This window comes from Pongo abelii, chromosome X (genome assembly GCF_028885655.2).
Source record: "Pongo abelii isolate AG06213 chromosome X, NHGRI_mPonAbe1-v2.0_pri, whole genome shotgun sequence".
Lineage (NCBI taxonomy): Eukaryota > Metazoa > Chordata > Mammalia > Primates > Hominidae > Pongo > Pongo abelii.
Genome location: NC_072008.2, coordinates 142920739 through 142943883, shown reverse-complemented (window position 1 = coordinate 142943883; position 23145 = coordinate 142920739). Strand labels below are relative to the sequence as shown.

At 41.8% G+C, this 23145-nt stretch overlaps 1 pseudogene; it reads left to right on the top strand.

Moving 5' to 3' along the window:
* LOC103889111 (GTP-binding nuclear protein Ran-like) overlaps positions 1–23145 on the top strand; it is a 43415-nt pseudogene that overhangs the window by 3286 nt on the left and 16984 nt on the right.

Here is a 23145-nt window from a genome sequence, read left to right as displayed (position 1 = left end):
AGACCAGCCTGGCCAGTATGGTGAAACCCCATCTGTCCTAAAACTACAAAAATTAGCTGGGCATGGTAGCTCATGCCTGTAATCCCAGCTACTCGGGAGGCTGAGGCAGGAGATTCAGTTGAACCTGTGAGGTGGAGGTTGCAGTGAGCCGAGATGGCGCCATTGCACTCCAGTCTGGGCAACACAGCAAGACTCTGTCTCAAAAAAAAAAAAAAAAAAAAAAAACATGAAAGAAAGTAAAGAAAAACAGGAATGAGAAACTGAGAAACAGAAGGGATAGAAAAAAAATAAATGGCAAACATAAGCCCTAACACATCAATAATTATTATGAATGTTAATGATCTGAATACACTAATTATAATACAAATTGGAAGAGTAGATACAGAATGTAATACAACTATGTGCTATGTACAGTAAGCTGACTTCAAAACATGGTTGACATAGGTAAGTTGAAAGTAAAAGGATAGAAAAAGATGTGTCATAGAAGTATTAATATTCTAATGAAATAATCAGGAGTGTATTAATATCAGATGCAGTAGACTTCAAAGCAAAGAAAATTACTAGGGATAAAGAGGGGCATTATTTATTGATGAAAGGATCAATCTAAAGAAGACATAATGATCCTTACTTTTGTATGCACCAAACAACAAAGCTTAAGCTACATAAATAAAAACTGATAGAATTAAGGAGAAATTTAAAAATCCATAATTGTAGATGGGGATTTCAGTATCCACACCCAGTATTGACAGACTACTGTAAATATAATCAGCAAAGATATAGAAGAACTGAAGAATGTCATCAACTAAGAGGATCCAATTGACATTTATAGAACACTCTACCCAACAACAGAATACACATTACTTTCAAGTGCCCATAAACTATTCACCAAGATAGAACCATATCCTGGGTCATAAAACTCAATTAACGAAAAATTCAACTCAGAGCATATTCATTTTCTGTTGCTGCTATAACAAATTACCACATATTTAGTGGTTTAGATAATTATAAATATCTTACATTTCTGTAAGTCAGGTGTCTGACATGGGTCTCAGGTTGAAATCAAGGCACCAGAAGAGCTGCATTCCTTTCTTTTTTTTTTTTTTTTTTTTTTTTGAGATGGAGTTTCGCTCTTCTTGCCCAGACTGGAGTGCAATGGTGCGATCTCGGCTCACCACAACCTCTGCCTCCCGGGTTCAAGCGATTCTCCTGCCTCAGCCTCCGGAGTAGCTGGGATTACAGGCATGCCCCACCATGCCCAGCTAATTTTGTATTTTTAGTAGAGACAGGGTTTCTCCATGTTGGTCAGGCTGGTCTCGAACTCCTGACCTCAGGTGATCCACCTGCCTCAGCCTCCCAAAGTGCTGGGATTACAGGCATGAGCTACCGTGCCTGGCTGGCTGCATTCCTTTCTATAGGCTCTAAGGGAGAATCCATTTCCTTACTCAGTTGTTGACATACTTCAGTTCCTTGTGGTTGTAGGAATGAAGTCCAAGTTTACTTGTAGACTATAAACTGAAGATGTTCCCAGCTTTTAGAGGCTAACAGATTCCTTGGCTTGTGTCTTGCTTCCTTCATCTTCAAAGTCAGCAATGGCAGATTAAATCCTTGTCATGCTGCATCTCTTTTTTTTGCTTCCCTCTTCCACTTTTTTTTTTTTTAGACCCAGTTTCACTCTTGTTGCCCAGGCTGGGGTGCAGTGGTGTGATCTTGGCTCATTGCAACTTCCACCTCCCGGGTTCAAGCGATTCTCCTGTCTCAGCCTCCCAAGTAGCTCTGATTACAGGCATGCGCCACCACGCCCTGCTAATTTTGTATTTTTAGTAGAGATGGGGTTTCGCCATGTTGGTCAGGCTGGTCTCAAACTCCTGACCTCAGGTGATCCACCCACCTTGGCCTCCCAAAGTGCTGGGATTACAGGCGTGAGCCACCTTGCCTGGCGCCTCTTCCACTTTTATGATTAGATTGGGCCCATGTGGATAAACCAGGGTAATCTCCTATTTTTAGTAAACTGATTAGCATCTTTAATTTCATCTGCAATCTTAATTCCTCTTTGCCATGTATCATAAGATATATACAGGTTCCAAAGATTAAGATGTAGACATCTTTGGGTGGCCATTATTCTGCCTACCGCACACAATATGTCCTTTGACTCTAATGGAACCAAACTGGAAATCAGTAATAGAAATACATGCCACCACACCTGGCTAATTTTATTTTTGTAGAGATGGGGTCTCGCTGCTCAGGCCAGTCTGGAGCTCCTGGGCTCATGTGATCCTCTTGCCTTGGCATCCCAAAGTGGTGGGATTATAGGCATGAACCACTGCACCCAGCCTAATTTACCTTTTGTAGTGTACAAGTCAATGTTTTGGGTTTTTTTTTTCTTTTTAAAGCATATTTACAGAGTTGTGCAACCATCACCACTATCTAACTTAAGAATATTTTAGCCAGGCATGGTAGGTAGCACGTGCCTGTAGTCCATGCTACCTGGGAGGCTGAGGCAAGAGGATTGCTTGAGCCCGGGAGGTTAAGGTTGCAGTGAGCTATGATCACACCCACTGTACGTCAGTCTGCGTGACAGAGTGAGACCTTGTTTCAAAAAAAAAAAAAAAATTTCCATCACCCTAAAAAGAAACCCCATACTTACTCTTAGTTACTTTCTGTTCCTTTCTGTCCCTGGCCCAGAAATAACTACTTTCTGTTTCTATGAATTTTCCTATTCTGTACTTGCATATAAATTGAATCATACAATATTTAGTCTTTCATGACTGGCTTCTTAGAATGTTTTTGAAGTTCATGCACATTGAGGTATACATCAGCACTTCTTCTCTTGGTCAAATAATATTACATTGTATGAATGTATCACATTTGCTTTGTCCATTCATCAGTTGATAGATATTTGGGAGTTATACTTTTTGCCTATGATGAATAATGCTGATGTGAACATTCCTGAGCAGGTTTTGGTAAGAACCCCTGTGTTTTCAGTTCTTCGGGGTATATACCTCAGAGTAGAATTGCTGGATCCTAAGGTAACTAACTCATTGTTTACCATTTTGAGGAAATACAAAACTATTCTCCAAAGTGGCTATACCATTTTACAATTTCATGAAAGAGAAATTTATAATACTAAATGATGCTTATATTAGAAAAAAGGAAAGATGTCAAATTAATAATCTTAAATTAATAATCTAAGTTCCTGATTCAAGCAACTAGAAAAAGAAAAGCAAATGAAACCAAAGGACTGGACACAATGGCTTATGCCTGTAATCCCAGCACTTGGGGAGGCTGAGGCGGGAGGATTGCTTGATCCCAGGAGTTCAAGACCAGCCCAGACACCATAGTGGGACCCTATCTCTACTAAAAAAAAGTTAAAAAATAAACCAAAGAAAGCAGAAGAAACAATGCAAGAACAGAAATCACCGAGGCCGAGCATGGTGGCTCATGCCTGTAATCCCAGCACTTTGGGAGGCCGAGGTGGGAGGATCACTTGGGGTTAGGAGTTTGAGACTAGCCTGGCCTACATGGTGAAACACCGTCTCTACTAAAAATACAAAAACTAGCTGGGGGTGGTGGCATACGCCTGTAATCCCAGCTATTTGGGAGGCTGAGGCAGGAGAATAGCTCGAACCCGGGAGCCGGAGATTGCAGTGAGCCGAGATTGAGCCACTGCATTCCAGCCTGGGCCACAGAGTGAGACTCCATCTCAAAAAAAAAAAAAAAAAAAAAAAAAAAAATCACTTGAAAACAGGAAAACAATAGAGAAATCAATAAAACAAAAATTTGTTCTTCTAAAATGTGGTACATACACAAAATGAAATTCATCCATAAATAAAGAAGAAAATCTTGTCATTTGTAACAGCATGGATGGAGCTGGAAGATATTATGTTAAGCAAAATAAGCCAGGTACAGAAAGACAAATATTGCATGTTATTACTCGTATTTGAGAGCTAAAAAAAAAAAAATTGAACTCATGAAGATAGAGAGTAGAATGATGGTTACCAGGCTGGGAAGGGTAGTGGGAAGAGAGGATAAAAAGTGATGGTTAATGGTAGAAATACAGTTAGATACAAGGAATAAGATCTAATGTTCAGTAGCATTATAGGGCAACTATAGTTATCTCTAATTTATTGTATATTTTGAAATAACTGAAAGAGTAGAATTGGAATGTTTAAAGGCTTGAGCTGATGGATACCTCAATTACCCTGATATGATTATCACGCATTGTACACATATCAAAATATCACATGTATCCAATAAATAAGTACAACTATTATGTATCAATAACAATTAAAATAAAAAATGTTAAAATCTATGTTGCAAAAAACCTGGTTATTCTTTTTTTTTTCTTTTTTTTTTTTGAGATAGAGTCTTGCTCTGTCATCAGGCTGGAGTGCAGTGGTGCAATCTCGGCTCACTACAACCTCCGCCTCCCTAAAACTAGTTATTCTTAAAAAATGAAAATAAAATTGTAAACCTGTAGCAAGACTGACAAAGATAAAAGGAGAGACAACGTAAGTACCACTATCAGGATTCAAACAGTGAATATCACTACAGAGTCTATAGTTGTTAAAAAAATGAAAAAGAAAATATTAGGACCAACTTGACACTCATAAATTTGACAACTTAGAAGAAACTGGTCAGTTTTTCCAAAACCATGCAGATACCCAAACTAAATCAAGATAAAACAAATTGGGCCAGGCGCAGTGGCTCATGCCTGTAATTCCAACACTTTGGGAGGCTGAGGGGAGGATCACTTGAGCACAGTAGTTTGAAAACAACAACGGCCGGGCGCGGTGGCTCGTGCCTGTAATCCCAGCACTTTGGGAGGCTGAGGCGGGCAGATCACCTGAGGTTGGGAGTTCGAGACCATCCATGACCAACATGGAGAAACCCCATCTCTACCTACCTAAAATACAAAATTAGCCGGGCGTGGTGGTGCATGCCTGTAATCCCAGCTACTCAGGAGGCTGAGGCAGGAGAATCGCTTGAACCCGGGAGGCAGAGGTTGCAGTGAGCTGAGATGGCGCCATTGCACTCCAGCCTGGGCAACAAGAGTGAAACTCCATCTCAAAAAAAAAAAAAAAAAAAGCAACAACAACAACAACAAAACCCAAATCATCAGAATAGTCCTTTAACCATTAAAGAAAATGAATTCATAACTAAAAGTCTTCTAAAAAAGAAATCTCCATGCTTATATCACTTTGTTCACTGAAGAATCATCAGAAACATTTAAAGAATTAACATCAGTATTACACAATCTCCCCCAAGAAATAGAAGAGGATGGAACACTTCCTAGCTCATTTTATGAGGCCACTATTACTGTGATCCCAAAACTGAAGAGAGCACAAAAGCAAAAACTATAAACTAATGTCTCTTATAATAAATGTGGAAACAAAAATCCTTAATAAAATATTAGCAAATCAGGCTGGGCGCAGTGGCTCACGTCTGTAACCCCAGCACTTTGGGAGGCCAAGGCAGCCAAATTGCTTGAGGCTGGGAGTTCGAGACCAGCCTGGCCAACATGGGGAAACTCTGTCTCTACTAAAAATACAAAAGTTAGCTGGGAGTGGTGGTGCACGCGTGTAATCCCAGCTACTTAGTAGGCTGAGGCAGGAGAATCGCTTAAACCTGGGAGATGGAGGTTACAGTGAGCCGTGATCGTGCCACTGTACTCCAGCCTGGGTGACAAAGCCAGACTGTCTCAAATATATATATATGTGTGTGTGTGTGTGTGTGTGTGTGTGTATCTCAAATGCAGCAACACACAAATTATACACAACTGATGATTGATTTTGGGTGTCGACTGGTTAAGGAATTCTGGAAAACTGGTAAATAATTCCTTATTCTTAATGTTTCATTAAGCACCGAGCCCATCCCTCTTCTGCTTAAAGGGAAACTCAGGTAGTTTGGCATTTGATTAGAATGATTTGGCTGCTCTAGGTGTGTCTGTGACGGTGTTTCCAGAGGAGACTGGCATTTGAGTTGGTGAACTGAATAGACAAGATTTGCGCTCATGTTGGTGAGCACCGTTCAATCAGCTGGGAGCCTGGGTGTAACACAAGGTTGGGGGAAGGAAAAATTTTTGCTCTTTCTTCTGGAGCCAGGACACCCTGCCCTTGGATGTAAGAAATCCAGTTGTTTCTCTGGCCTTTGGGACTCACACCAGCAGCCCCCTGGGCTCTGGGGCCTTGAGCCTTAGGCTGAGCATTACACCATCAGCTTCCTTGGGTTGGAGGTCTTTGAACTGGAACTGAGCCATGTCACTGGCTTTCCTGGTTCTCAGACTTACAGATGGCCTCAGCTTCCATAATTGAGTGAGCCAATTCCCCTAATAAATCCCTTTTCATATATCACTTTCTACGTATATTCCATTGGTTCTTTCTGGGGAACCTTGACTAAAACAGGTTAAGAGATTTAAACCAGTAATGCAAGACTGGTTCAATATTCAAAGATCAGTTAATGTAGTCCACCATATCAATAGACTAAGGAAGAAAATAGGCTGGATGCGATGGCTTACACCTGTAATCCCAGCACTTTGGGAGGCCGAGGTGGGCAGATCATTTGAGGTCAGGAGTTTGAGACCAGCCTGGCCAACATGGTGAAACCCGGTCTCTACAAAAAACACAAAAATTAGCCAGGCATGGTGGCACACACTTATAGTCCCAGCTACTTGGAAAGCTGATGTGGGAGGATCACTTGAGCCTAGAAGGCGGAGGTTGCAGTGAGCCAAGATTGCGCCACTGCTCTCCAACCTGGGCGACTGAGTGAGACCCTGTTCCCCAAGCCCTCCCCCACCCCCCCAAAAAAAGAAAATAATATTATATCGATTGATGTAGAAAGCATATACAAGATTATTCAAAATTTTTCATGAAAAGGAACAGTCTCTAAAATACTTAAAACAAATTTGAGAAAGAATAAAGTAGGAGAAATTACTCTACTTGATGTTAAAGCCTAATACGTAAATCCTATAATCTGGACAATGTGGTATTTGTTGAGGGGTAGCCAGCCGTAAAGATTAACAGGACAGAATAGAGAACCCAGAAATAGACCCACACAAATATGCCTAAGACATTTTTGTTGTTTTTTGTTTTTGAGGCAGAGTTTTGCTCTTGTTGCCTAGGCTGGAGTGCAATGGCATGATCTTGGCTCACTGCAGCCTCCGCCTCGTGGGTTCAAGTGATTCTTCTGCCTCAGTCTCCCAAGTAGCTGGGACTACAGGCATGCACCACCACACCTGGCCAATTTTTGTATTTTAGTAGAGATGGGGTTTTGCCATGTGGGCCAGGCTGGTCTTGGACTCCTGACCTCAAGGGATCCGCCTGCCTCAGCCTCCCAAAGTGTTGGGATTACAGGCATGAGCCACCACGCCTAGCTGCCTAAAAGATTTTTGACAATGGCATAAAAGTAACTCCAGAGAGGAAGAATAGCATTTTTTAACAAACTGTGCTAGAACAATCGGACATCTAGGTTAAAAATTAAAAAAGCTAATCTTAACCTAAACCTCATGACTTATACAAAATTAATTCCAAATGGATCTCATATTTAAATATTAAGTGTAAAATTATAAAACTTTTAGGAAAAAAAGTATGACAAAATCTGTTGGACCTAAAGACAGGTGAAGAGTTTTTGGATTTGACACCAAAGTGCAATCCACAAAGGAAACAAAATGGATAAATTGAACTTCATCAAAATAAAAAGCTTTTGATCTGCAAAAGACCCCGTTAAGAGAATCAAAAGACCAGGCAAAGACTGAGAAAATATTTGCAAACCACATATCTGACAAAAGCCCTGAGTCTATAATATATAAAGAGCTCTCAAAATTCAACAGTTAAAAAAACAAGCATTTCAATTAGAAATTGAGCTAAAGAGGGCCGGGTGTGGTGGCTCACACCTGTAATCCCAGTACTTTGGGAGGCCGAGGTGGGTGGATCACCTGAGGTCAGGAGTTCGAGACCAGTCTGGCCAACATGGTGAAACCCTGTCTCTATTAAAAATACAAAAATCAGCCGGACCTGGTGGCAGGTGCCTGTAATCTCAGCTACTCAGGAGGCTGAGGCAGGAGAATCGCTTGAACCTGGGAGGTGGAGGTTGCAGTGAGCCGAGATCTTGCCACTGCATTCCAGCCTGGGCGACAGAGCGAGACTTGGTCTCAAAAAAAAAAAAAAAAGAAAAGACATTGAGCTAAAGATATGAACAGACATTCACTGAAAAGAACAATGGATGGTAAGTAAGCACATAAGATGTCCAACATCATTAGCCATTACAGAAATGAAAATTAAAACTGTAGTGAGATATCACTATATAACTATCAGGTTGGCTAACATTAAAAAAAATAGTGACAACCTGTATTACTCCATTCTCACACTGCTATAAAGATACTATCTGAGACTGGGTAATTTATAAAGGAAAGGGGTTTAGTTGACTCACAGTTCTGCATGTCTCCGGAGGCCTCAGGAAACTTACAATCATGGTGTAAGGGGAAGCAGGCACTTTTTACGTGGTGGCAGGTGAGACAGTATGTGAGAAGGAACTGTCAAACACTTATAAAAACATCAGATCTCATGAGAACTCACTATTGTGAGAACAGCATGGGGGAAATGCCCCCATGATCCAATCACCTCCCACCAGGTCCCTCCCTCAACACGTGGGGATTATGTGGATTACAATTCGAGATGAGATTTGGGTGAGACACAGAGCCAAACCATATCAACACCATATGCTGGTAAGGACTTACCAAGCTGGATCACTCATACATTGCTGATAACAACGTAAAAATGGTATAGCCACTTTGGAGAATATTTTTGTAGTTTCTTAAAAAATTATACCTCACTTACTGTATGATGCAGCAAGTGCACTCTTGGGCACTTATCCTAGAGAAATGAAAACTTAGGTTCATAAACCTGTATGTGAATGTTGAAAGCAGCTTCCTTCCTTCCTTCCTTCCTCCCTCCCTCCCTCCCTCAAGCAGCTTCCTTCCTTCCTTCCTTCCTTCCTTCCTTCCTTCCTTCCTCCCTCCCTCCCTCCCTCCCTTGACAGAGCGTAGCTCTGTCACCCAGGAGGCTGGAGTGCAGTGGCGTGATCTTGACTCACTGCAACCTCTGCCGCCACCACCCCTGGCTAATTTTTGTATTTTTTGCAGAGACAGGGTTTTGCCATATTAGCCAGGCTGGTCTCACTCCTGACCTCAAATCGATCTGCCCACCTTGGCTTTCAAAAGTGCTGGGAGTACAGACATGAACCTCTGTGCCTGGCTGAAAGCAGCTTTCTTTATACTAGCCCAAACTGCAAATAACCCCAACATACTTCAGTGGGTGAATGGTTAAACAAAATGTGCTATATCCGTATCATGAAATACTACACAGCAAAAAAGAATGTACTGTCAATACATGCAAATACCTAGATAAATCTCTGGAGAATTATGCTGAGTGAAAAAGTCAACCTCAAAAGGTTGCTTAATGCATGATTTCATTTAAATAACATTCTTAAAATAACAAGATTATAGAGATGGGGAACAGATCAATAGTTGCCTGGGAGTGGGGCATGGAGGGGCTGATTGTGGCTATAGAGACTGAATGAAGGAGCATTATCATGATGGAACAATTCTACATTTTGATTGTGGTGATGATTCCATGAATCTACACATGTAAGAAACATGTAGATTAACACCTGGCCTCTCATCAGAAACAATGGATGCCAGCAGGCAGTAAGATGATATATTCCAAGTGCTTAAAGAAAAATCTTTCAAGCAAGAATCTATATGCAGCAAAAGTATTCTTCAAAACTGAAGGCAAAATAAATTCCCAAACGAATGATAAAATATATTGCTAGCGTAACTGCCTTACAAGAAATTAGAAGAATAAACCCAAAAGAAATGCCAAAAGAAGTTCTTTAGAGAGAAAATAATGAACACTAGAAATTAAATCTAATCCACAGAAACAAATGAAAAGCACAAGTAAACGTAATTATGTAGGCAATTATAAACAGTGTAAGGTGTATGTATCTACACACACACACACACACACACACACACACACACACACACACACACACACACACACAGTTTTCTAAAAGTTCATGGAAATGCAATATTATGAAAAAACTATACATGGATTCCAAAAATTTTAGCATCCAAGTAAACTTGTACTAACTTGTTATAACATACCTTAACAACCTCTAGTTTGAGATATGAAAAGGATAAGACATCAGTTTGGAAATAGCCTCTATCAGAGCAACATGACTTCTGCTAAATTTGAAGTTAGAACAAACATTAAATTTATGGTGAAGCTTGGGTGGAAGAATGGTGAAATCATTGATCCATTATGAAAAGTTTGTGGGGACAAAGCTCCAAAGAAATCAGCAGTTTACAAATGGATAACTCATTTCCTTTTTATTTTTTGAGACAGGGTCTTGCTCTGTCACCTAGACTGGAGTACAGTGGCATGTTCATGGCTCACTGAAGCCTCAACCTCCCAGGCTCAAGTGATCCTCCTACCTCAGCCTCCCTATTAGCTGGGACTACAGGTGTGCACCACCATGCCCAGCTAATTTTTCTATTTTTTGTAGAGATAGGGTTTCACCATAATGCCCAGGCTGGTCTTGAACTTCTGCAAGTGATCTGCCCGCCTCGGCCTCCCAAAGTGTTGGGATTGCAGGCGTCAGCCACTGTGCCCAGCATGGATAACTCATTTTAAGAAGGGATGAGACAATGTTGAAGATGAAGCCCACAGTGGCAGACCATCCACATCAATTTGTGAGGAGAAAAGTTGCTCCTTCAGTTGGTGCTCTTTCAATTAAGGCATGAGTTCATCTTGCTCATGCCCTAATTGAAGGAGTACCTAATAATCACCAATGATCAATGACAGAACCAATAGCCAACATCATAGACCCTTCAGTTGGTTCAGCTCACCCAATTCTGACTGAAAAACTAAAGTTGAGCAAATTTTCTACTTGATGGGTGCCAAAACCATTGTAGCCAGATCAGCTTCAGACAAGAACAGAGCTTTCAAAGGAAATCTTAAATAAGTGGGATCAAGATTTTGAAGCACTTCTTTGAAGACTTGTAACAGGATATGAAATGTTGCCTTACCAGTACAATCCTGAAGGCAAAGCACAAAGCAATGGCTACCAACAGTTGGAGTGGTTCAGTCAAAGCAAAAGCACAGTAGTCAAGAACAAAGGTCATGGCAACAGTGTTTACAGATGCTCAAGGCATTTTGCTTGTTGACTTTCTGAAAGGCCAAAGAACAATAAAATTTGCTTATTATGAGAATGTCTTGAGAATGTTAGCCGAAGTTTTAGCAGAAAAACACCTTGGAAAGCTTCACCAGAGAGTCCTTCTTTACGATAACAATGTTTCTGCTCATCATTGTCATCAAATAAGGGCAATTTTGTGAGAATTTTGACGAAAAATAATTAGGCATCTGCCTTATAGTCCTGATTTGGTTCCTTCTGACTTCTTTTTGTTTCCTAATCTTAAGAATCTGTAAAGGGCACCCATTTTTCTTCGGCTAGTAATATAAAAAAGACAACATAGACATGGTTAAATTCCCAGAACCCTCAGTTCTTTAGGGATGGACTAAATGACTGGTATCATCCCTTACCAAAGTGTCTTGAACTTGATGGAGCTTATGTTGAGAAATAAAGTTTATATTTACTTTTTTTTTTTTTTTGAGATGGAGTTTCGCTCTTACTGCCCAGGCTGGAGTGCAATGGCACGATCTTGGCTCACTGCAACCTCCGCCTCCTGGGTTCAAGTGATTCTCCTGCCTCAGCCTCCCAAGTAGCTGGGATTACAGGTACCCGCCACCACACCCAGCTAATTTTTATATTTTTAGTAGAGACGGAGTTTCACCATGTTGGCCAGGTTGGTTTCGAACTCCTGACCTCAGGTGATGCATCTGCCTTGGCCTCCCACAGTGCTGGGATTACAGGCATGAGCCTCCACGCCTGACCTTACAGTTTTGTTTTTAATTCCAGTTTTCCCACAAACTTTTTGAAGTCCCTTATATGTGTATGTGTACAAGTAATCTTTTCTTCTCTTAATATGTTTAAAATAATTCCATAAAACTGCAATTATAAAATCGTATTCTTAGACTTTTAACATATAAAGATGTGATATATACGATTTTTAAAAATTTTTAATTTTTTACTTTTTGAGACAGTGTCTCACTCTGTTGCCCAGGCTGGAGTGCAGTGGCACGATCTCAGCTGACTGCAACCTCTGCCTCCTGAGTTCAAGCAATCCTCCTGCCTCAGCTTCCTGAGTAGCTGAGTAGCTGGGATTACAGGTGTGCACCATCACGCCTGGCTGATTTTTGTATTTTTAGTAGAGGTGGGTTTCACCATGTTAGTCAGGCTGGTCTCAAACTCCTGACCTCAAGTGATCCACCTGCCTCGGCCTCCCAAAATACTGGGATTACATGCGTGAGCTACCACGCCCAGCCAAGATGTGATATATATGATGATAATAGCATAAAGAAGGAGATAGGGATGAAACTACATTACAGTAAGTAAATGACACCAAAAAGAATTTGAAACTACAGAAAAAATTGAAGAGTACCACAAATGGTAAATATGTACGTTAGTACAAAAGAATTGAGCAACCACTAAAAAAAAAAAAAAAACCCTCAAAATAGAGAAATCATTCAACAAAGGAATTAAAAAGGTACAGTAGAAAATATATGTTTAATACAAAAGAAGAAAGTAAAAGAGGAACAAATGAACATAAAAGATGAGACATATAGAAACAATTATCAAAATGGCCAACATAAATCCAATCATACCAATAATAAATGTGAATGGATTAAACAACTGAATCAAAGGAAGATATTGTCAGAGTGGGAAAAATATCCCAGGATCCAACTATATGCTGTCTACATGAGATGTACTTTAATTTCGAAGACACAAGTAGGTTAAAATTAAGAGGATGAAAAACGATGGCCGGGCATGTTGGCTCATACTTGTAATCCCAGCACTTTGGGAGGCTGAGGAAGGCAGATCACTTGAGGTCAGGAGTTCGAGCCCAGCCTGACCAGCATGGTGAAACCCCGTCTAAAAATACAAAAATTAGCCAGGTGTGGTGGCAGGTGCCTGTAATACCAGCTACTCAGGAGGCTGAGGCAGGAGAATCACTTGAACCCAGGAGGCAGAACTTGCAGTGAGCCAAGATCACGCTGTTGCACTCCAGCTTGGGCGACAGAGTGAGACTCTGTCTCAAAAAAACAAACAAACAACAAAAAACAAGAAAAAAGATGTACCATGCAAACAGTGAACATAAGACTACTGGTATGGTTATATTAATTTCAGATAAAGTACACTCTAATACACAAGGAAATGTAACTAGAAAGAAATTAGAACATTATATAATGACTAAAGGTCAATTCATTAGAGACATGAATTGTAACGATAATTATAAACATGTACACATACTCACCACAGGGCCCCAAAATACAAGAAGAAAAACAGAATTGAAGACAGAAATGAAACAGTTCAAGACTTCATTATTGCTCTCAGTAATGGATAGAACAAACATTCTGAAGACTTGAGCAATGCTATAAACTGACATTTTGTTTTTGTTTTGTTTGTTTTTTTTTCAGAGTCTCACTTTGTCACCCAGTCTGGAGTATAGTGACACAATCTCAGCTCACTGCAACCTCCACTTCCTGAGCTCAAGCGATTCTCGTGTTTTAGCCACCTGAGTAGCTGAGACTACAGGTGCGCGCCACCGTGCCTGGCTAATTTTTGTATTTTTAGTAGAGATGGGGTTTAACCATGTTGGCCAGGCTGCTCTTGAACTCCTGACTGCAAGTGATCCACCCTCCTCGGCCTCCCAAAGTGCTGGGATTACAGGCATGAGCCACCAGGCCTGGCCAGTATTATATTAAATATCCAGAACAGACAAATGTGTATAGATAGAAAATAGATTAGTTGTTCCTTAGGCTTAAGGGAGTGGAGATTAACTGCAAATGAGCATTAGGGATCTCCTCTGGTTGATGGAAACTTTGTGGTGGATTGTGGTGATGGTTGTACAACCCTGGAAATTTACTAAAAGTTGTTGATTTGAGCAATTACACCAGTGAATTTTAAGGTATGTAAATTATGCCTCAAGAAAGCTGTTTTTAAAACATTGAACATGAAAATATGATCAATATCATTAGTTATCATGGAAATGCAAATTAAAACTACAATGAGATATCATTGCATACCCACTAGAATTGCAGAAATAAAAAAAAAAAAAGCACACAGTAAAGAATTGTTGACAAAGATACAGAGAAATGGTAATCCTCATAAATTCCTGATGGGCACGTACATGGTATACTCACTTTGGAAAACAGTTTGGCAATTTCTTAAAAAGTTAAATATAAATTTACCATATGACCCAGCAATTCCTCTTCAAGGTGTATACCCAAAGGGAATGAAAGCACTTGTACACACAAAGACTAGTGCAAGAATTTTCAGAGCAGAATTATTCATGATAGCCAAAAAGTGGAAACAACCCAAATGTCCATCAACTAAGGGCTGGATAAACAAAATGTGGTATATTCAAACAATGGAATATTATTCAGCCATAACAAGCAAGGAAGTACTGATACATGCTCCAACCTAGATGGACCTTGAAAACATAATATTAAGTGAAAGAAGCCAGTCACAAAATTCTACAAACGGTATGATTCCATAGAGACAAGAAAGCAGTTGCTTGGTCCTCATGATGGAGAAAAGGAGTAACAATAAATGGGATCTTATTGGGGTTATAAAAATATTCTAAAGTGGATTTATGATGATAGTTACACAACCTGGTAAATTTACTAAAAATCAGTGAATTGTACACTTGAAATGGGTGAATTATATGGTATGTAAAATATGTATAAAGACAGTTGAAAAAAAAAAAAAACTACTGTTAAATGTTAGGAGGTTGTACTCATTACTGTTGTTCTGCCCAGATCCTCTCAGATTCCTTTAACAATTTCTTGAACTCCTTCCCTGGCTTTTGTGTTTATTTACTTCCTTTTTTTTTTTTTTAGACAGTCTTGCTTTGTCACCCAGGCTGGAGTGCCGTGACGCAATCTCGGCTCACTGCAACCTCTGCCTTCCGGGTTCAAGCGATTCTCCTGCCTCAGCCTCTCAAGTAGCTGAGATTACAGGCACACGCCACCACGCCTGGCTAATTATTGTATTTTTAGTAGAGACAGGGTTTCACTCTGTGTTGGCCAGGCTGGTCTCAAACTCCTGACCTCAGGTGATCTGGCCGCCTCAGCCTCTCAAAGCGCTGGGATTACAGGCATGAGCCCCCACGCCCGGCTGTGTATATTTATTTCTAAAGGCCTGCACCTTTGCCTCTCTGGCTCTCTTGGAAGCCTGTTTTAAGGAGCTGCTTTTCTTGTATATAGAGAACTGACAATGCCTGAGAATTTACATTAATATTTTTGCAACCCCACCCCTTTCCGCTTGCAAGTTCTGGATAGTCTTTACCAAATGAAGGTTATTGAGGGAAAGTATGAAAGTTTAATTCCTCTGTCTTGTGTAGGGACAAACCCTGTGACATAGTTTACACTCAGCATTCTCCTGTGGGATCATGTGGAAGCAACCCTCCATAGGATGTTGCCTGAAATTACACATTTGCTTAGCTACTTCCGCTTTCCTGTCCTGCTTCCTCCATTTCCTTATTGAGGTCTCCTGGGAGCACTTCCTTAAATTAACTGCATGTACTTGAATCCTCATCTCAGAGCCTGCTTCTGGGGATCCAACCCAAGACAAGGGGGATTACTTATTCCTAATTTACCCAGTTTTCAGGTGAAGGGACACATATTCAGGTAACACTCCAGGCTTTTCTATGCCCTTCGCTGCTCCTCATGGGAGGAGGAGTGACATGCTAAATTGTGATTTGGGACTAAGAATTTGGCATCTGTGACTTATCCCCTTTCTTTGGGGCATTCCTGCCTGCAGGGAGCATGTGCTGTGGTCAGTAGGCTTAAGGAAAATGGCTCTGCCTTTGCATGAAAGGCCCAGAAGCAGAGCCTGAGGCAGGCATTTAGGTGTATGTGATGTATTGAGGGAGGGCTCTTCAGGAAAAACCTGTAAAACAATGAGAGTAGGAGGATACGGGGGAGGAATGTGTGTGGTCATGGCCTGTAACATGTGTCAGGAGTTGTTTCATGTAGCAATGAGGAACTTGAGGAGTTCTTCCATTAGGAGGCAAGGGAGTTAGGCCTATCAGTCAGTCATTGGTCATTATTGGCGGTGGTGTGGGGTGGGGGTGGGAGGTGTTTGGATTTCCCAGTTGTCTTCAGAAGAGGTGGCTCCCCTTAGCAAAGGGTAATTATTTGGAGATGTTTAAAGGTGTAAACTGTTAGCCACAGCACTCAATGTAGCTGGGGGATGGATGCACCAGTTAATGAAGGTGATCAATGTAAGGCACCAACAGTGTCTACTATAGTTCATTCCTTGGACCAATCAGATCCACTTGCTACTTCCTATTAAATTCACTCTATTTGGACATGGTTTTTCCAGGATTCTAGTTGGTGGGAATTCCTTTGGGAAACTTGCAAGAGGAGATTTAAACAAATCACAGCCTTGACTGCTCTGATTGGTCCTGAGACTTCAACTGATATTCTTTTTTCCTTCTTTCATCACCCATTCTAGATTTCCCTAACTTGTTTGGTTCTTCTGCTGGTCTAGGTGGCTTTCCTGATGGGATGACCTATACCCTCATCGCCGTGGGTCTGAGCCCATTTTCATGCCTTTATCAAGTCTGTGGTTGCTTCACTTTCCCATTCATGGCTAAAACTGGGCATTACAGTAGCAAGAGATGCCCCAGTTGGTCACATGAATGCCAAACATACTCTTCCCTGCTCATATTATATAGGAGCAACTTTACGTCCTCATGATAATCTAGGGCCAATTCCCACTGTCAATATGGTAACTCTTTTTCATACCTGCTGATCTATTGGCAGAAGGAGCCCAAGTGACCAGCCAATAGGTGTAGCTTTAGGTGTAGTCGGACTCTTACTATGCCTCTTTGTGGAAGTGATCCCCATCTGGGAACTGGGTCTTCTAGATGCATAGATCCTAAGGTTGTAGAGACAGGAAGCATAAATCCCTCAAGTAGTTCATTAGGAGTGATGGTGAGAGGGTCACTCTTACTTCCATGTCTTGGTTCTTATACCCGTGTATTTTTACCTGTTAGGGCCAGAGCACTATATAATGATCTCTGAGTTAGAGCTAGAGTCAGTAAGCTTTTTCTATAAAGGGCCAGACAGTAAATATTTTAGACTTTGCAGTCCATATGGTCTCTGTTGCTACTACTCAACTCTGATGTTGTAACATGAAAGCAGCCAAAGACAGTATGTAAACAAATGAGCATGGCTATGTTCCAATAAAATCATATTTATCAAAACAGGCAGTGGGCTGGATTTGGCACGTTGTCCATAATTTGCTGATCCCTGGTTTAGAGTACAGATGCTCCTCAACTTTGTTAGTCAAAAATGCATTAAATACACCTAGCCTAGTGAACATTATTGCTTAGCCTAGCCTATCTTAAACATGCTCAGAACACTTATATTAGCTTACAGTTGTGCAAACTCATCTGGCTACATTGTACACTGTAGAGGATAGGTTGTTTACCCTCGTGATTGCCTGGCTGAGTGGGAGCTGCAGCTTGCTGCCCCTGCCCAACATCACAAGAGAGTATCATATTACATATCACTTCCCCAGGAAAAGATCAAAATTCAATATTCAAAGTGTAGTTTCTACTGAATGTGTATCACTTTTGCACCATTATAAAGTCAAAAAATTCTAAGTGGAGCCATCATAAGTCAGGGACTGTCTGCATATCCTGCATCTTGAAGGATAGTGCCCCATCCTCACAGGGATTGTTTCGAAGCTGGTGCTTCATCTGTGCCTTTAAAGTGCCTTTTTTTTTTTTTTTTTTTTTTTTGAGACAGAGTTTTGCTCTTGTAGCCCAGGCTGGAGTGTAATGGCATGATCTTGGCTCACTGCAACCTCTGCCTCCCGGGTTCAAGAGATTCTCCTGCCTCAACCTCCTGAGTAGCTGGGATTACAGACGCCCGCCACCATGCCCGGCTAATTTTTATATTTGTAGTGGAGACAGGGTTTCACCATGTTGGCCAGGCTGGTCTCGAACTCCTGCCCTCACGTGATCCACCGGCCTCGGCCTCCCAAAGTGCTGGGATTGATTACAGGTGTGAGCCACCGCAACCGGCCCTAAAGTGCCTTTCTATCACTCTATTACACCAGCAGCCTCTGAATGGTGCACAATGTTGTAGGGCCAATGAATTTCATTGTCATGTGTTCACTGCTGCATCACAGTTTTCATAAAGTGGATCTCTTGGTCTGAGGTGACATTGGGAGAGATCCTATGTTGGTAGATCAGATACATCATGATCTCAGGTAGTGGTGCTGACTGAGTCCCTGCAGGCAGTGAAGGCAAAATTTGTATGTAGCATATGTGGTAATCTCTGTCATAATGAACCACTGACCTTTTTAGAGGGAAGGGGTTGAATGTAATCATTTTGACCCCACATGACTGGTTGATATCCTCAAGGGATGGTGCTATATTGGGGACTTGGTGTGGTTTTTGTTGCTAGAAAATTAGACATTCAGCCACAGCCATCTCTACATTAGTCTTGGTGAGAGGAAGCCAATGTTGTTGGGCATGCGTAACCTCCGTCTTTGCCACTGTGGCTACTCTATTGTGCAAGCACTGGGATGGCAGAGGACAGACTGACTGACATCTACTGGCCAGATCATCCTGTCCTCTTGGTCATTTAGTGCTTCTTCTGCAGCGAATGCATTCTGATTAATGTTAAAATGAAGAGACAAAACTCTTCACACTTTGTACCCATTCCCATAGTTCCACCCATATGCATATTCCCCAGACCTCCTTGATCCCAATCTTTCCATCTTTCCCTTCCAATCCCCTGACCAAGCAGCCAAGCCATTCACTGTTTCCCATGAATCAATATATATATTATAAGTTTGGGCCACTTCTTCCACACAAAGTGGATGACCAAGTGTACCACCAAAAGCTCTGCTGACTGTCTTTCAGAGACACCCTCGAGTGGGGTTGTAGGGCAGTAGCTACATATTTTCAGCTGGTACACAAATACTGAGCTGATCTATCCATGAGCTACATTTGAGATTTTTCCTTTTATGCCAGCTGATCATAAGGAATACTTCCCCTTCCATGTGCCCATTGGTGTCAGTTAAGGAAGAAGCACCAGTGCATCAGTTGTGGGTGACATAGGTGTCTGGACCACCTGTTTCTGTAGCTTACTTGGGTCTTTTGGCCTGCTAGCACCCAATCCTGCTGGATGTACCACTTTATCTTACAATAAATTGCTGCTGGGGCCTGCCCAACCTTATGACGGGGTGGGTCTGACAGACCCAAGCTCATGATGAGCAATACTGGGAACACGGTTACTTGATATCCAAAGGGCAAGTACTCAAAAAAAAAAAAAAAAAATCTGGGCCAGGTGCGGTGGCTCACGCCTGCAACCCCAGCACTTTGGGAGGCTGAGGTGGGTGTATCACCTGAGGTCAGGAGTTCGAGAACAGCCTGGCCAACATGGCAAAACCCCGTCTCTACTAAAAATACAAAAATTAGCCAGGTGTGGTGGCCCATGCCTGTAATCCCAGCTACTGGGGAGGCTGAAGCAGGAGAATCACTGGAACCCGGGAGGTGGAGGTTGCAGTGAGCCGAGATTGCACCATTGCACTTCAGCCTGGGTGACAGAGTGAGACTCAGGTTCCAAAAAAAAAAAAAAAAATCTGAAGAGCAAGTGCTCAATCTCTACCAGGGCCCAGGAGCATACCAGGAGCTCCTTTCAAATGGTATATAGCTTTCTGCTTCTAGATGGCATGGCCTTGCTCCAGAACCTTAAGGTTCTGCACTGCACGGTTCCTATTTGGGCTTCTTAGGGAGTCCACATTTTTCTTCTACCACAGATACGTCTCATATCAAGGAATCTTTTGGAGCATATAACCCAAGTGGTGCGATTGCATTTACTGCAGCTTGGACTTGCTACAGAGGCCTTTCTTGTCCAGGGCTCCACTCACAACTAGTCTTCTATGTCATTCAATAAATGGGTTATTACAGTATTTCTAAGTGTAGAACATATTGCTTCCCTACCCAGAGTCCCACCTTTGGACTCTTTCTTAAAGGTGGGAGGTTAAAGGTGCAATGATTTGTCCATCACTTTGGAGTGAATGTCCCAGCATTCCCTAGACCCTAGACCACTGGATCCCTAAAAACTTCACTCATGTAGCTCATCCCTGAATCTTTGCAGTGTTTATCTTTTACTTTCTAGAATGTACATCTTATTAGGACACCCAGGGTACTTCTGCTTCTTGCTCATCAGGTCCGGTTAACATGATACCATCAATAGAGTGGACCGATATGATGTTCTATAAAGTATTTAGTTGCTTCAGGTCCCGTTAAGTTATAAGAGAGAGCAGGAAAAATAACAGCCTTGGGGTAAGACTGGGAATATATACTTCTGTCTGTTCCATGTGAATAGAACCAGTTTCTGATTTTCCTTCCTGACACGTATGAAAGAAATGTATTGGTCCAAATCAATAGCCATATACCATCTACCAGAGGTGTGTTAATTTGCTTTAGTAAAGATACTACATCAAGTTCAGTAGATACAATTGGGACTATTATGTTTACTGGGCAGGTGGCAGACTGATTTTTTTTTTTGAGACAGAGTCTTGCTGTGTTGCCCAGGCTGGAGTACAGCAGTGTGATCTTGGCTTGCTGCAACCTCTACCTCCCGAGTTCAAGTGATTCTCCTGCCTCAGCCTCCTGACTAGCTGGAACTACAGGTGTGCACCACCACGCCTGGCTAATTTTTGTATTTTTAGTAGAGGCAGGATTTCATCATGTTGGCCAGACTGGTTTCGAACTCCTGGCCTCAAGTGATTGGCCCACCTTGGGCTCCCAAAATGCTGGGATTACAGGTGTGAGCCACCGTGCCCGGCCCCCAGACTGATTAATTAAAGAAAGATATGACAAGGACCATGCCTCCTGCATTGTTTAATATTTTGAGGGTGACACTAATCTTTGCTATTTCTCCCTTCCCCCAGATGTAATATTGGTTTTTATTTACTGTTTTGGCCATTGAAAGATTTTTCTTTGGGGGTGGTGGTGACTTTCATGGGCTTTCATAGGCCTTTTCCTATTACAATAGCTCTCACTCTATAGAGCAAAGAACTGAGGTAAGGATTCTGTGAACTGCTAATGTATTCATTCCGATGATTCATTTGGGAGTCATGACTATTGGACTCATTGTGAGACAAACCTGGGCCAATATCCCAATTATTTCCTGACCCCCATAAGCCTCTCCCTAACAAGTGGGCCACAGTAACACTTTGGCTCCTGGGTATCAGTGTCTATTTGTTTCCTGGGTCCAGTAGACTTGAAAGAGTCTCTGTATTCCCCTTTCCCCAGCTATCTGAGTAAATGGTCATAGACACTTTTGGAGAAGGCCTGGAGAACACTACTAAATATACTTACCATGTTGTTATACGGCCCTTTCTCATGGGAACCTGACCTCTTCTTCATTTTATGGGCTTGGGGTCTGAGAACTGGCTTAGGTCTGGAAGTTAGAAAAGGAGCTGTGACTTTCTATTGGGGCAACTGACTTCAGACTTCTGCTTATCTATATATTTATATATAGTAATACCCTTGCTGGCTGTTTTTCTGAATTGCCCCTAGGAACACAATGTTCTATGGGCCATCTCATTAAAACACTGTGAGTCAGCAGGCATCCCTTGGTGTCATTCCAACCTTGCTGCCTATACTTATAACCAATTCACTTTTGACGGTTAAGTGTTGTCACCTAGTTTCCCCTATTTCAGAATCTTATCACCTCTGTTAGCACTAGGGAGCCTAGTTCTGTACGAGCATCTCCTATCATCAGTCCTGGTTTACAGAGGACAGCTACTACTATGGAGCTTTTCTTTTTTTTTCTTTTTTCTTTTTTTCTTCTTTTTGTAGAGATGGGATCTTCCTATGTTTCCCAGGCTGGTCTTGAACTCCTGGGCTCAAAGGATCCACCCATCTTGGCCTCTCAAAGTGCTGGGATTACAAGCATGAGTCACCATGCCCAGCCGACTATGAAGCTTTTATTTATTTATTTATTTATTTATTTATGACGGCGTCTCACTGTTGCCCAGGCTGGAGTGCAGTGGTGTAATCTCGGCTCCCTGCAACCTCTGCCTCCCAGATTCAAGTGATTCTCCTGCCTCAGCCTCACAAGTAGCTGGGACTATAGGCATGTGCCACCATGCCTGGCTAATTTTTGTGTTTGTTGTAGAGACAGGGTTTCACCATGTTGGCCAGGCTGGTCTCGAACTCCTGACTTCAAATAATCTGCCCTCCTTGGCCTTCCAAAGTGCTGGGATTACAGGCATGAGCCACCGCACCCGGCTGAAGCTTTTCAATAATGCTGGTGTCCCTTCACTATCACATTCCTTATTGTTTTGGTAAGTGAACTATACTCTGGGCCCCTCCAATGAACATAGTCAACTGGTCGGTCTTCTTCTCTCATGTAATAAATCCATCCTAACGTGTTCACTTCTCTAAGCTTTTTGATCTATTCCTCTATAGTCTACCACTAAGTTCTAGTATTGCTGCTTCATTTAGTGTGGACCACTGCTTTATTCTACCTCCTAAAACCTTTCAAAACTGGCCTCTGGGGCCCTTGCCAGTGTGCTGAATCCTGTGTCACAGGAGAGTACCTCCATATTAACACACTTTTCTCTATTCAGTTTTGTAATCTGTCCTGTAGATCCAGCATCCTCATATATAATCTTCCAGTTTTTGCTGGTAAACGTCAGCCAAGTTCTGCAGCTCCTTTTGTGTATATAATGACTCTCTTTTTGTGTATAATTCCTCTCCTCCCTCAGCAGGTCAAGCACTTCTCCCATTATCCCATGTTGAAATTTGACCATAGTTATTGTTCTAATTGCTGGGAAGGGAGGGGGGCAGATCCTGAGAAGAGCAGGCATTGTCCCAGACAATGCCTCATTTGAGTTCCTTTCATGATCTTCAATTGGGGCGGGGTGCGGGGTTGGACCACTGTCCTCTAAAAGGAGGATTGTGGCACTTCTGCATGTCCAGAAGTTTCT